We start from the raw sequence: 13,869 nt of genomic DNA on the forward strand, positions 1-13,869 counted from the left end.
GCCCGGGTTCGGTGCTGGGTGAACACGGATCTGAGCTCCGAATGTCAGTCTCCCCCTGTTCACAAATGCTGCCTGACGCAGCGAGTTCTTTTACAGTTTATTCTGCTCGAGACAGAGATGACCGAATGTTCTTTGTGTCTCTTCCCATGCATAACCGTGTCTTTACCTGTGCAGAGGTGGACAAAGACTCAGTCCAGGTGTCTGATGTTGTTAGTAGACTCCAGGGAAGTCAGCATTCACATGCATCAGGGTGGGGCTGTGGATCATCTTGTTAGCTGTATAATCGTCGAGGCGTTAATCACTCTTGGCTGGACCTGGTGACCCGGGGAAGCCAGCGATTATTGCCCTGGAAGCTTCTATTCTTACATTAAAAACCACGATGTTTTTCTCAGCCGAGTCCAGGAACTGGATGTATATGAATATGACACTGCTCCCTACAAGGATGGTCAAGAGACTTAGTGTGGAGTTTGCAATATTTTATACATTAATAGCTTTAATTATCTCTACCATGCACTTTCACATCACTTATTACAAGTTTAGGTGTTTCTGGCCAGTCCCTGTGCTCTTGGATATCCCTGAACCCAGCTGTGTTGCCCAACCCCAGATGCTCTTGAGCATATCCTCAATCTGGCAGAATTTTGCACAACCGTGGATGCTCTTGGAATGTTAATTCCTCAACCCAGCAGGTTTTAATTCTGGATGTTCTTGGGCACTCTTATCCCTCAAACCAGCAGAAATTTTAGGGGCCCCTTTTGTCCCATTTCCTAGTGGATTTGGCTCGAAAACTCCTCTGCTCCCTTCCTCCGAGGGGTCCAGCCCCTCTCTGGGACCCAGTCCCAGTTACCCCGGGGGATTCTCTCACTCCTGTTAACATTCACTTCCTCTCTCTCCTGGCCACTTACCGCGGAAAGTCCGAAACGCAGCGTGGGGGACTCCAGCACTCACTGGGCAGGTCTGGGACAACCAGCCCTACTGTCATTTGCACACATTCATCCCCCTGTACCTGCCCCCCTGAGAAATACTTACCAAGCCCTTTTCCTTCCCGGGTTCTTCGTCACATTACTACTCTTAGGGGGCCAATTACCGCGGTTGTAGGGAGCCTTTTCCCTTCTCTTTGTTTTGTTGTCTTCTTTTGTCCACCATAACCTGCGTCTGTCGGTCACCCCAGGGGAGACAGAGCGAGGCTGCCAATGGGGCCGGGCGCGCCTTCCCCACTGACTCTCCTAAAGCACCGGCAGCGAGGTGTTAGTAACCATCCTCTGCTACCAAATTGTGAAAAACGCCAATCACTTGCTTTTAAAATTTTAAAACCATAATAGTAATAAAATGGGTATGAAAAATGGTAATACAATTAGAGTAATCACAGTTTGGAGAAATCAAATTAGGACAATATGAGACAATAAATACCAAGAGTTACGGATGTCCAGGTACCTTTTTCTGGGCAGCACAAGCCTAAAAAAGGACACCTGTTAACACAGGATTAACCATTAAAAACAATAGCCTGTTGCATATTCATACATGATGCATAAATTCCGTTCAAACACAGGATTCTGTCTGGTCAGTGCCAGCTTCTTCCTCTGAAACCTAACAGCGCCTTTGAGGCAGGAAGAAGTTAATTTCTTCTGATAAAAGGGCAATCAATTCTTTTTCACTGAAAGATTTAGGTATCCTGTGGCTCCTATCTCGCTGCAAGTCCTTTCTTTATAAAAAGTCTCTTACCAAGCATAGTTTATATGTTAACATTTTTTAATAACCTAAAACCATATTCAACTCACTACTTAAGAGAATTACTACAGCACTACTTTCTAACACAAGACATAATATTCATTTTAATATTTGGGATAACCCATTCACAAAATATGCATTATTTACAAGTATAATCCCACTTACTTCCAGTCTCTCCCAGTTTGGTCCCAGCTGCCACCAGCATGGTTCCAGTTGCTTCCTCAATCAAGTCAGTGAGTCCCAGTATGATGCCATTTGCTCCCAGTTGCTCCCAGTCAGGCCCAGTATGGGGGATGATGTGCAGGGAGTGCTCACTGTGACACTCAGTTCCTCCCACTACTAGTCCAGTCCCTCCCAGTATGATCCAAATATGAGCCCACTGTGCTCCCAGTCTCTGCCAGAAAAAAACAGTTTTGCTCTACATGGTTCCAGTTCCTCTCTTTCACCCTCACTTTCCTTCCAGTCACTCCCAGTATCTCCCAGCGTACCCCAGTTCCCTCCACCATCTTTCTAGTTCCTTCCAGTATGATCCCATTTGCTCCCAAGCACTCCCAGTCAGCGTCAGAGTAGTGGCACTCACTGCCAGTATGATCCCAGTCACCACCAGTATGATCCCAGTTCATCCCAGTACAAGCCCAGCAGCTTCCAGTCGCCACCAGCATGCACCCAGTCACTCCCTGTTCTTCCCAGTTGCTCCCACCATGATCCCAGTTACTCACAGCTGCTCCCAGTCATCCTCAGCATATTCCCAGTCACTCCCAGTATATCCCATTTGCCCCTAACATGGTCTCAGTTGCCTCCTGCAGGCTCCTGCTCACTCCCAGTATGATCCCAGTGTCCATCAGTGCGATCACAGTCTGCCCTGGCATGGCAATATGATCCCAGAATAATGTCAATACAAACCCAGTACAGTCCCATCACGATCCCAGTATGATCCCAATATGGTGTCAGTACAAAGCCAGTACAGTCCCAGTATGATCCCAGTATGATATCTGTACAAGCCCAGTACAGTCCCAGTCACTCCCAGTATGATCCCAGTATGATATCTGTACAAGCCCAGTGCACTCCCAGTCACTCCCAGTACGATCCCAGTCCAGCCCAGTCCCTGGCAGTGCTGCCACTGCTGGGATCCCCCAGCCCTGTGTGCGTTCCCCCCTGGCGGATGTGCCGAGAGGAGCCCCAGGGGCTGGCAGTGCCCAGGCAGGGTCCCCAGCAATGCCCAGTTTGGATGTGCAGCCCCCAGTTTGCCCAGTTTGCCTCTCCTCTGGCCCGGGCCGGGTTCCCCCCACCCGCAGCGGCTGGGAGCAGCCGAGAGCCCCGCGCTGCCCATCCCGACCTGTCCCGGCTCCATCCCCGCTCCTGCCGCGGCTGCGAGGGCTGCGGGAACGGGGCACCGAGGGTGTGGCTGCTGCTGGGGGAGGAGGAGGAGGCAGGGAAGGGCAGGGATGAAGGGTGTTTTAAATTGGAGTGGACAATCTGCCGAGTGAGTATAATCAGATTAAGAATTTTTATTGATTACAGCAAGCAAGGCAAAAAGCAAATCAGCGCTGGGCGACAGGGGAGTCTCCGCTCCGCCAACTGCCGCCCGCTTCTGGTATTTTGTGGGGTTTATGTCCTGCTTCCGAGTTGGCGTGTCTTTCAGGGTAGTACTCTGTGCATTCTCCTGCTGTTGCTAGGCGGTCGTAGTCTGCCTCCCGGTGGTCTGAGGATGAAGGCTAGTAGTCTTCTTCTTCTTGCCCCACGGTCAACCTTTCCTTAGTTGGTATGGTTGGTCTGGTTCCTGGAACTTTAAGCTTACTGAGCAGATAAGCAAATATTGTGCTACCAATCATAGCAGGCCCGCTACCCATGTCAAGGGCCTTGCCCCTTACTCCTCGGCTAACAATAGGCACATAGCTATGTATAGTTACACATTGCTTATTTAGCCTTTCAACATATTAGCTTCTAACATTTTGCAGTTTAAGCCTTATGAGATTTATTTTGCAGTATATTAGCCCGTTATATTCATCTTGCAACATACTAGCTTGTTACATCTTTCATTGTGGTTTTTCTATTATTGGCTTTTCCCCTTTTCATAGACTTTAGCAACATGATGAACAAACTAAGATTACAAAGGGGGAGGAGGAGGTGGGGTTAGGGAGGAGGAGCAGGGGAAGGGATGGAAGAGGAGGGATGAAGGCAGAGAGCAGCAATGGAAGGAGGAGAAGGAGGTGGGGTTAGGGAGGAGGAGGAGATGGGATGGAAGGGGAGGGATGGAAGAGGAAAAGGAGGCGGGGATAAGACAGAAGGGGAGGAGGATGGGGGATGGAAGGGGAGGAGTGGGAGGAAGAGAAGGGACAAAGGCGGATCAAGGCTGAGCTGAGGGAACCATGCTGTCGATCCCTGCCTGAATTCGCAGCCCCCACCTGTGGGATCATCGCCCTCCCATTGCGCCGGTGAGCAGGGAGAGGGAGCTCGGCCCGGATATCCCGGGGGGTCCCTGGGTTGGGGTTTTTGGGGTGATTTTTGAAGAATGAAGCAGTCCAAGGCTGAGCGGAAAAGGCCTCTTGGATGGACATCGAGGGGTGGTGGTGGCGGCTGCCGCCAGCAGAGGCAGCCTGGAGGAGCAGAGCCCTGTGTCCCCCAGGAGCCCAAAGTGGGGAGCCCAGAGAGGGGGAGCGCCGCCATTGGCGGGAGCCTCAAGAGCCTGGAGAGGGGCAGGGGGGACTCCTTGGAGCCGCTGCAGGCCAGAGCAGAGAATGAGGGGAGAAGGGAGCCCGGGAGCCCAAACAGCCCCGGCATCCCGAAATGAGGAGAGCGAAGCAGGGGGAGCTTTTGGCATTGCTGGGACTGCCAGCAGCCTGGGCAGGGCGGGCACCGGGCACAAGGAGGACCCCCAATCCAAGCGTGACCCCAGCAGCTGGGACATGGGGGAACCCCCGAACACCAGAGAAGAGGGACCAGGGACGGGGAACTCCTGGGAGGCTTTTTCAGGGCTGAATCTTGGTGTTTGGGAGGTTTTTCTGGAGCCCAGAGTGCCAGTGACTTGTAGACATGGACTTGGGCAAAAGGGACCTTCAAAGTCAGTGTGTGTTGGGGAAGGTGAAACAGGAAAGCCTTATAAATATGATTGTCTTGCAAAAGATTTTTAGAATATAGAAAGTATAAGGAAGATTGAAATGAAAGCAAACTCTGAGATCCCTCAGTTAGTGAACAACTGGAAAACAGTGGTGTGGCCCGACTGAAGGTAATCCTCTTTTGATGAAACAATTCCCTCTGCTTGCAGACAGATCCAAGGGTTAGAGCAGACCCTACTGGCTCAATAGAAGGGGTCCAAAGAGGAGTTTTTAGGGTTTAAAATGTAACACAGTATGGTGATGTAATGATTCGTACAGGGTGTATGTAAATTCTGTACGATTTGTATCTTGTACTAGATTGGTTAGTGAGAAATAGAATATTCAACAGAGAAGAAAATTTATTGTGTTGTAATAGGAACGCTACTGTGTTATGCTCTTGCCTGTCTTACTCTCTTACCCTCTCACCCTCTCTACCCCTCTCTTCTCTCGGGCCTGCTCCGAGCTGTGCCTGGCAGCTCCCAGCAGGGCCCTGCACCCAGGCCCTTTGCAATAAACCGCAAGTTCCACGCCCTGGCTGCAGAGCTCTCTCGTCTCCGTCCCTCCCGACTGTTCTACCCCCCGACACTCCTACAAACGCGCTCATCCCTTGTTTTCCCCAAACCAGGATTTCCCATTGCCAAGGCCTGGGAGGCTGCGAGGAAGAGGAAGATGCCCCGGGACACTGAGGCAGGTGAGGAGGAAGTCAGTGCCCCTTTCCCCTCTGTGCTGCTCCATCTCCCAGCCCAGCACAGCCCCGGCTGCAGCTCAGGCCTGGGGGGATCTCCTTGCCCTTGCCTGTGGCACGGAGGCAAATCCCATCCTGTCCTTGTCCTTCCTCCCCCAGAGCAGGAGCTGAGCATGGAGAGCAGGGAAGACAAATGCCCGCGGCAGAACCTGGTGGAAGAGGCCGTTTTGAGCGGCTCCACGGCGCAGGAAGCCAACGGGGAGGAAAAGCCCCGGAGATGCCGCACGAGGAGGGGCTGCAAACGCAGCTGGCAGGGATCTGAGGGGGAAAGAGCCAGCCTGGGCCGGGAAGGCGGCTGGAGACCGAGCCAGAGCTCGGAGCTGGTGCTCCATGAGCAGCTCCATGATGGGGAGAAGCCCCACACGTGCGTGGAGTGTGGGAAGAGCTTCAGGTGGAACTCCGAACTGATCAAGCACCAGAGGATCCACACTGGGGAACGGCCCTACGAGTGTGGGGAGTGTGGGAAGAGCTTCAGCGTGAGCTCCAGCCTGATGAAGCACCAGAGGATCCACACTGGAGAAAGGCCGTACAAGTGTTCCGAGTGTGGGATGTGCTTCAGAGAGAGCTCCAGCCTGATTAGCCACCAGAGGACCCACACTGGGGAGAGGCCCTACGAGTGTTCCAAGTGTGGGAAGAGGTTTACGACCAGCTCCGTTCTCTTCCGGCACTATCGGATTCACAGAGAGGAGAGGCCCTTCCAATGCCCCGACTGCGGGAAGGGATTCAAGGGCAACTCCAGCCTCGTCAAGCACCGGCGCATCCACACTGGGGAGAGGCCCTACGAGTGTGATAAATGCAGGAAGAGGTTTCAGAACAGCTACCATCTCCTCCGGCACTATCGGATTCACAGGGAGGAGAGGCCCTTCCGCTGTCCCGACTGTGGGAAGGGATTCAAGGAGAATTCCACCCTCATCACCCACCTGCGCATCCACACAGGGGAGAGGCCCTACGAGTGTCCCCAGTGTGGGAAGAGCTTCTCCGACAGCTCTAACTTGACCCAACACCAACGGAGGCACCACTAAGGGCAGCCCTGCGAGTGCCCCGAGTGCGGGCAGAGCTTTGTGCGCTGCTCCAGCTCCGTCCCCCACTGGAGGAGGCACTTTGGGCACAGCCCAGGTGAGCCACATTCCCTGTGATCCATGTTGAGAACACACCTGGCTGCTTAGACTTTTGGTTTGGCCTTTATTTTCCTCTGCTTCACCTTCATCCTTTAAAAACACCCAAAACTGGATTAAATGTAGGAAATTGATCAAATAGATAGATCTGAAGTTCCATAATTGCTCAATTGTTTTAGAGGAAATTTAGGATTTGGGGACGCATTCTGTGTGGAGTACTGCTGTTGCTAAGAGTCAGGAATTTGATCTCACCCTTCTTGTGTTGCTAAGAACTCGTCCCCTGACCCAAACCCCAACTCTTCTCTTGGGATACCCTGTAAATATTCCACGGCCTTTCCTGTGCCCTGCCTTTGGGGGGTAAGAAATGGATTCCCAAAGGATCAGCCCTTTTCCCACTGGATTGCAAAGGATCTGCCTCATACTCTGTTGAAGTGAGGGGGAGAACGACCATCCTATAATGCATCGAACTCCGAATTTATTGATCGATCAGTCACTTTAAATAACAGTGTTAATTAACTTCATGCATATTCCAAAATCCAGGTTTACGATAGGCTAACAGAGAAAACTCTAACCACTCCTTTTGTTTTACAATACCGTTGATTGTTTACATCAAACAAAATCAGTGTTCTCACTGTGATACGAACGGTTCCCAAAACTTCCATAACTGTTCCCAGGGTGCCATCTTTTCCCAGAGAGGATGTTACCTTTGTTATGGGAAGACTGCCTGAGAACTTTATTGTTTATGCAAGGATGCCTGAGAGAGACTAATTGTTTATAGAAGTCAGGCTGGAAACTGCTTTGAAACTGCTTCACAGCTACCTGTTACTTTTCTCTCAGCTGCATGGCTTCGTGGCCTTTTTCTTTAAGCCATGCTTGAACTAAACTCCCGATAATACTCCACTGGATTCCTAGAGGATCAAGCTTTTCCCACTGGATTCACAGAGGATCAGCTCTTTTCCACTGGATTCCCAGGGGATCAGCCCTTTTCCCACTGGATTCCAAGAGGATCAGCCTTTTTCACTGGACTCCTGGAGGATTCTGACCCTGTCACTGTTGGTTTTTTGTTTGTACTACTCATTTGTACTTTTAATTTTTCCTAATAAAGAACTGTTATTTCTACTCCCATATATTTTCCTGAGTGCCCCTTAATTTCAAATTATTAATATTATTATTATTTTGTTTTTGTTATTGTTATTACTATTTTTATTAATCAAAGGGAGGGGGTATATATTTTCCATTCCAGTGGAGGCTCCTGAAATGGGGAGACACCCCATAGGATGGGCCATGTCAAATAGTTCCTGAAATAGGTAAATGAGTTTATGGTTATGCATGGCGGTCTATGAATATGCAACAGGCTGATGTAATCAAGCCAGAATAATTTCGGGTGTCCCCGAAAATAACTGGGGGGTCTTGAAGGCCATAAGAACCTTCGCCCCTTGGTCCTTGTCTCCCATGACATCAGCCTGTTGCATATTCATAGACTTTCTGCATATCCATAAACTCATTTACATATCGTAGGTACAAACAAAATTGGCTTCGTCCTGTTTGGGGTCCCCCCCTCGTCCCCGCTCAATTTGGGGTGTCCCATCCCTCTCCCAGCTCAGTTCTAGGATCCCATACCTTTCCCAGCCTAATTTTGGTATCCCATTCCCCTCCCACCTGAATTTTGGGGTCCCATCCCCTTCCCAGCTCAATTTTGGGGTCCCAACCCTCTTTTCCCCACTCTCTCTCCCCTTTCCAATCGTTCCCCCAATCCCCTCCCCCGTGTTTGGTTTTGGGGGCTTCAGGCTCCTCCTGCTCCGTTTTGGGGTCCCGACCCCGTTTTGGATTAATTTGGGGTCCCCCTCCCATCCCCAGGGTCACCTTCCCCCCCCCCCAGCAAATCCCCTCCTGGCAACTGATGAGTCATCAGCGAGACACGCTCTGATTGGCTGGAAATTACCCCGCGCGGTCCCTGAGTATTTACCGCAGTGAGAGGCCTTGGTCTGTGGCTGGCAAGTGATGAGTCAGAGTTGGGCCGGGCGCTGATTGGCTGAAAATCGCTGAGCGAGGCCAGTGCTCTGAGTTTGTGCCCAGCAAATGGCGCGTGTTCTTATTGGTCGGGATCTGTTTTGGGGTGGGGACGTGAGGAACTGGGGTTTCTTGAGGTTTATTTGGGTTTTTTTAGGGTTTGTTTGGGGTTTATTTGGGGTTATTTATTGACTATTTGGCGTTTCTCTTGGGTTTTACTTGGTTTATTTCTGTTTATGTGGGTTTATTTGGAATTATTTGGGGTTCTTGGGGTTAATTTTGGTGTATATTAGTTTTTTTTTCTCTGCGCTTCATGTCATTTGGGGTTTTTTGGCTTTTAACTTAGGGGAGGTTTTTTTCGTTTTTTGGGTTATTTGGATTTGTTTGGGGTTATTTGGGGGATTTCTAGGTATTGTTTGGGGTTGTTGGGGGATATTTGGGGTTTTTTTCAGGTGTTTTAGTGTTATTTGAGTTATTTGGGGTCACGTAGGGTCAAAACCTCCGGGTGTTTTTCTCCTGCAAAAATCGGGAATTTTTCCTTAAAAATCCGAGAGTTTTCCCCCAAAAAACCAGGAATGTTGTCGTAAAAATCCCGGACTTTTCCCAGCCAATAGCAGCGCGCGCCTCCCCAAACCAACCAATCACCGCGGGTCTCCCCTCAGGAACACCAGCCTCTCTGTGCACCTATCCAACCAATCACTGCATGCCTCCCTTCAGACACATCGCCTCTCACCCCGAACAAACTAATCACCGCGTTCCTCCTCTCAGCTACTCTCGCCTCTCTCGACCTGAACCGACCAATCACCGGGTGTCTTCCCTCAGCAATTCCCGCCTTCTTTGCCTCTATCAAACCAATCACCGCGCGCCTGCCTTCGGCAAAGCCCGCCTGCCCCGCCCATCTCCTGTCAATCACCGCGCCCTCTACGAAACCAACCAATCACCGGGCGTCTCCCATCAGCAACTCTCGCCCTACCCCCGCTGCTCCAGCCAATCAGAGCCGAGCTGGAAGCAGCGCCCCTTGACTCCTGGGCCGGGCATGGAGCGGGCGCCCCCTATTCCCCCCCCGCCCTCCGGGACCCCCTCAGGGACCCCCGGGAGCCGCCCCAGGCTCGGGCGGGTCCTGCGGGAGGCGCTGGAGAGAGCGGGGGAGGCGCTGGGAGAGGACGGGGGGCTCCGGGAGCTGCTGAGGAGGCGCAGGGACAGGTGAGGGGTCCCGGAGGGGTCGTGAGGGGAATTTGGGGAGGGCTCTTGAGGATGTTTGGGGGCGATTTGGGGAGGGTCTAGGGGGAACTTGAGGGGGTTTTAGCAGGGTCTGGGGGTTCTGGGGGTGCTATGGGGGGGAATTTGGGGAAGGGTCCTCAGGGGGTGTCACGATCCGTCCTCACAGATGGGTTTCCTGATGCTTCATGGATTTGATCTCAGGGTGCCAAAAAACTGACACGGTACAAGGGGGTTTGCAATGATAATCGAAACAAATGCACCTTTATTGAATGACCACAGCAAAATGCGATAGAGGCATTAAGGGAGAGAAAAAGATGGGGGAAGAGAGAGACAAAAGAGAGAGAGAGAGAGAGAGAAAGAGAGAGGGGATAGAGCTACCAAACGCAGAGACGAAGTCCTTTGGTCCAGTCCAGTCAAGGACCCGCCTGTTGCGTCAGGGAGGTCTCAGAGGCCCAGTTCATCTGGACCCCAAATATACTCTTTCTCACTGGGGCAAGGGGGATGGATTTTGCAGCTGAAACAAAGGTAACTATGGTATCTTCGGGGGGGGGGGTGGGAAATAAGGATACACACAGTCCAAGTTTAGCAGCAGGCGAGAGTCATTGTTTTCGTTGTCCACTGCCTACAACATCCACCTTGCTTTGGGCAGCTTTCCTTCCTCGCCCTGTACACATCCCCCGAGTTGGGGCTTTCAGTCCCAGTCTCTGGAAGAAGGTGAGAGGGGCCTTCTCACATAGGGATTTCATGTCTCAGTCCTTTGATGAAGAGGCTTCTTGCATCTCTACTTGTCTGTCACAGTGGTTATGAACGGTCTTCTCTTGGAGGAGGGGACCACCCTAAAGCTCAAACCAGCCAGGCTGAGAGGTAGGGAGGATTCCAGAGCTATTGTGCAAAAAGGCAGGATGCCCTGTGAGCTCAGTGTAGCGTATAACAAACAACATCGGCGAAAACAGCAACTTAACAACGCTTTCAGGCCTCAGGCACATGACTTTCCCAGCCACCCGATCAGCAAACGGGAGTTTTAATTTTCTGGTGGTCTCTCTCCATGACAATCGTAAGGCAGATGAGGGATATTTCAGACAGACTCTCACAACACGGAACACACTTGTTACCCCAGCTCCAGAAGACGATGCAGCAACAAAAACATTCCTGCAGGAACCACCAAAGGCCAAGGGGCGTTTGGCCACTTTCCCTTTCACACCGCACGCTCGGGCAAATTGCGCAGACCAAGCAGCCTTTCCCCTCTTCCGCATTGGCCTGAAGACGCTCTGCACCAAGAGAAAGCTCCTGGACAGCCGGCTGTCCAACAACAGCAATTTAATGTTCCTCTAGTGGGTGAAGGGAAAGGAAGTGCTGGCAGAGGAGAGGTGTTCCCCGCAGGCTCAGGCGGCCCCAGCAGACGCAGCCTCCCGGATCGATCAGTTCTGCACAGCGCCGCGGCAGGACACTCAGCCACGGGCACACAGGAAAGGCCGCGACTTCCAGAGGCGGCGGAGTTGGTCTCGCATCCTCTGGAGCCGGGAGGAGGGAACGCTCTGTACAGCTAAAAGGATGTACAGAGCTTGAAGCGCCAGACATGAGATGACAGGGCTGGTGTCATCGGTCCTGGCCTGAAGGGCTGCAGAGAGAGAAACAGAGGCACAGTCAGAGGCTGGATCTGCGGGGAGCTGGGCAGAGCCTCCAGCCTCGTCCTTGCCACGCAGCTCCTGGCACGGCCTGGAGGAAGCAGGAGCCAAGAAGGACGAGCTGGCAGCTGCTGGCCAGGAATGTCCCGCAGGCCCCTGCAAGGTGTCTGCGCTGTGGCCCCGCTGCCCTTGGGGCGCGCAGGGAGCGGAGCCGTCGGCGGGCGGGCCAGGGAACGCAGCTGCCAGCGGCAGCCCCCGCCGAGAGCCCGCGGGCCTCACTCACCGCTGCAGATGATGCGGAACTGCGGCTGCTGCCCTGTCAGGTAGCGCCCGGCCATCCCTGGGGAACACAGAGCGTTTCCTGCCTTCAGAGCCACAGCTGCCGCCCACGGGCGCTGCCAGCCCTGAGGCCACACGCCCTGCTGGCCCGGCAGGGCTCAGCCCAGGCCCCTGGCGCACGCTGCCGCCCCGGGGCACGGCTGCCAGAGGGCGGCAGCAGCAATGCCCAGGCCAGCGGGGGCTGCCCATGCCCGCGCCCGGATCCTGCTGCCGGCACAGCAGGCGGGGTCGGGGCCGAGCTGCGGCAATGGGGCGGGCCGGGGAGGGAGCCGGGCTTGGCGCTCACCCATGAACCTGACGGCCGCCTCTCGCAGGGGCTCCTGTGCGCTCCGCAGGTACGGCAGGGCCAGGCGCAGGTGCTCGGCCGCTCGGCTCCTGTCCTCTGCCAGCTGCAGAGAGCGGCAGGGCACGGAGGGAAAGGGTTGATGCGGGCCCTGCCCCTGGGCCGGGCGCTCCCTGCGGCCGGCGCTGCTCCCCCTGCCCACAGAGCCCCGAGGCCCGGCCAGCAGCCGCAGGCGCCGGGCTCGGCACGGGGCACAGGGCCCGGCGAGCCGCGGTGCCGCCCCGCAGCAGAGCCCGGCTGGCTCGGGGCTCCGTGGTCACCGGCCGTGGGGCCACAGGAGCCTGGAGCAGAGCCCGCACGGCCCAGGGAAGGGAGCGGCGTGTGGGGCGCAGGCCGGTGCCCCTGCGTGCGGCACTGGGCAGGGGCCACAGCTGCCAGCCCCACAGACTGGGCGCTGTGGGCAGGCGGCTGCTCCAGGGATTGGGCTGGGCATTCCAGGCTGTCCTTACCAAGCACTCGGCAAATCTCCACATTTGATCCGTCTGCAGCAGCTGCTTGAGATCCTTCCTCTTCAGGAAGCTCACTGCAGAAAGCAGCGTTTCCCGAGAGGCCTGCAGAGCAGCAGAGACCCAGAGATGGCACCGCAGCCAAGGGCACAGGAGCTGAATCTCTGTGCCAGGGCTGGGAGGAGGCTGGAGCCCATCAGGTGCCAGGGGGTCGGGAGACAGCTGAGCCCCTCCCATGGGGACACCCAGGAGGCCTTACCTGTGCCACACACTGGTTCTTATCGTGGCAGTGGAAGAAGAGTGGGAGCAGGCTCTGGCTCACAGGCTTCTTCAGGGGCTTTTCTCCCTTTGCCACTACAAAGGCAATCACATCTTGGAAGAGGCGAACGGAGAGCAGCTGCACAAGGCTGTTGTCCTGTTGGAAAGGAAGCCAAAGCCCTCCACATCAGCTGCTCCAGGCCCCCCTGTGCCCAGGCCCAAGGCAGCACCCAAGTGCCCGTGGCTGGGGGCACAGAGCCTCACATTGTCAAAGAGGTGCCAGAGCGCCTCAGCCAGCTGCAGGGCGATGGGGCTGGCTATTGCCAGGTCTTCCTGCAGCATCAGGAGGATGAGCACAATGAGGGTCTTCTCCACGATGTCTTCATCCCTATCCCACAGTAGCTTCACAAGGTTTTCAGTAAGGCTGTACATGCTTGGATCCTGTGTACAAAACAAGGCTGAGAAACACCACGCTGCTGCTGCTGTTGCGGCAGGGCTCAGAGGCCAAAGGCCTGTCCTGAAGCACTCAGGCAGCTGAACAGCGAGCCTGGAGAGCTGGGAGCAGCTGCCACAGCTGCCAAAGCCCAGCTGAGCCCAAGGGGCTGCTTGCCCCAGCCCCACGCTGCCAGCACAGCTTCAGCTGCTGCCTCCTCCTCACCATCGAGGTGAGCACCATGAGGCCTCGGAGCGCCACACGACGCATCTCCCTGGACTGGCTCTGCAGGTGCCTTGTCAGGATCTCCAGGACTTGTTCAGCGCATTTGCTCAAGTCCAGGCAATCCAGGAGCTGCAAGGCACAGAGCAGGCACAGAGGTGCCAGCTGGCAGGAGCTCAGAAGTGCATAGGGCCGAGCCAAGGCAGCAGCACAGGGCACAGGCAGCGTCCCAGGCAGCTGCGGCTACGAGAGGGCAGAGGGCTGGGTGGCAGCTCAGCCAGGCAGCGCTGGC

General features: G+C 54.5%; 2 protein-coding genes and 1 pseudogene across 4 annotated transcripts in view; 2 read left to right on the forward strand and 1 right to left on the reverse strand.

Moving 5' to 3' along the window:
* The window catches only part of LOC132085611 (class I histocompatibility antigen, F10 alpha chain-like), a 777,359-nt gene that overhangs the window by 324,239 nt on the left and 439,251 nt on the right, over positions 1-13,869 (forward strand). The window lies entirely within an intron of this gene.
* The window catches only part of LOC132085575 (zinc finger protein 501-like), a 220,807-nt gene that overhangs the window by 105,362 nt on the left and 101,576 nt on the right, over positions 1-13,869 (reverse strand). The window lies entirely within an intron of this gene.
* Positions 1-13,869, forward strand: part of LOC132085561 (zinc finger protein 850-like) — a 221,297-nt pseudogene that overhangs the window by 67,542 nt on the left and 139,886 nt on the right.

Source organism: Ammospiza nelsoni, chromosome 31, assembly GCF_027579445.1.
Source record: "Ammospiza nelsoni isolate bAmmNel1 chromosome 31, bAmmNel1.pri, whole genome shotgun sequence".
Lineage (NCBI taxonomy): Eukaryota > Metazoa > Chordata > Aves > Passeriformes > Passerellidae > Ammospiza > Ammospiza nelsoni.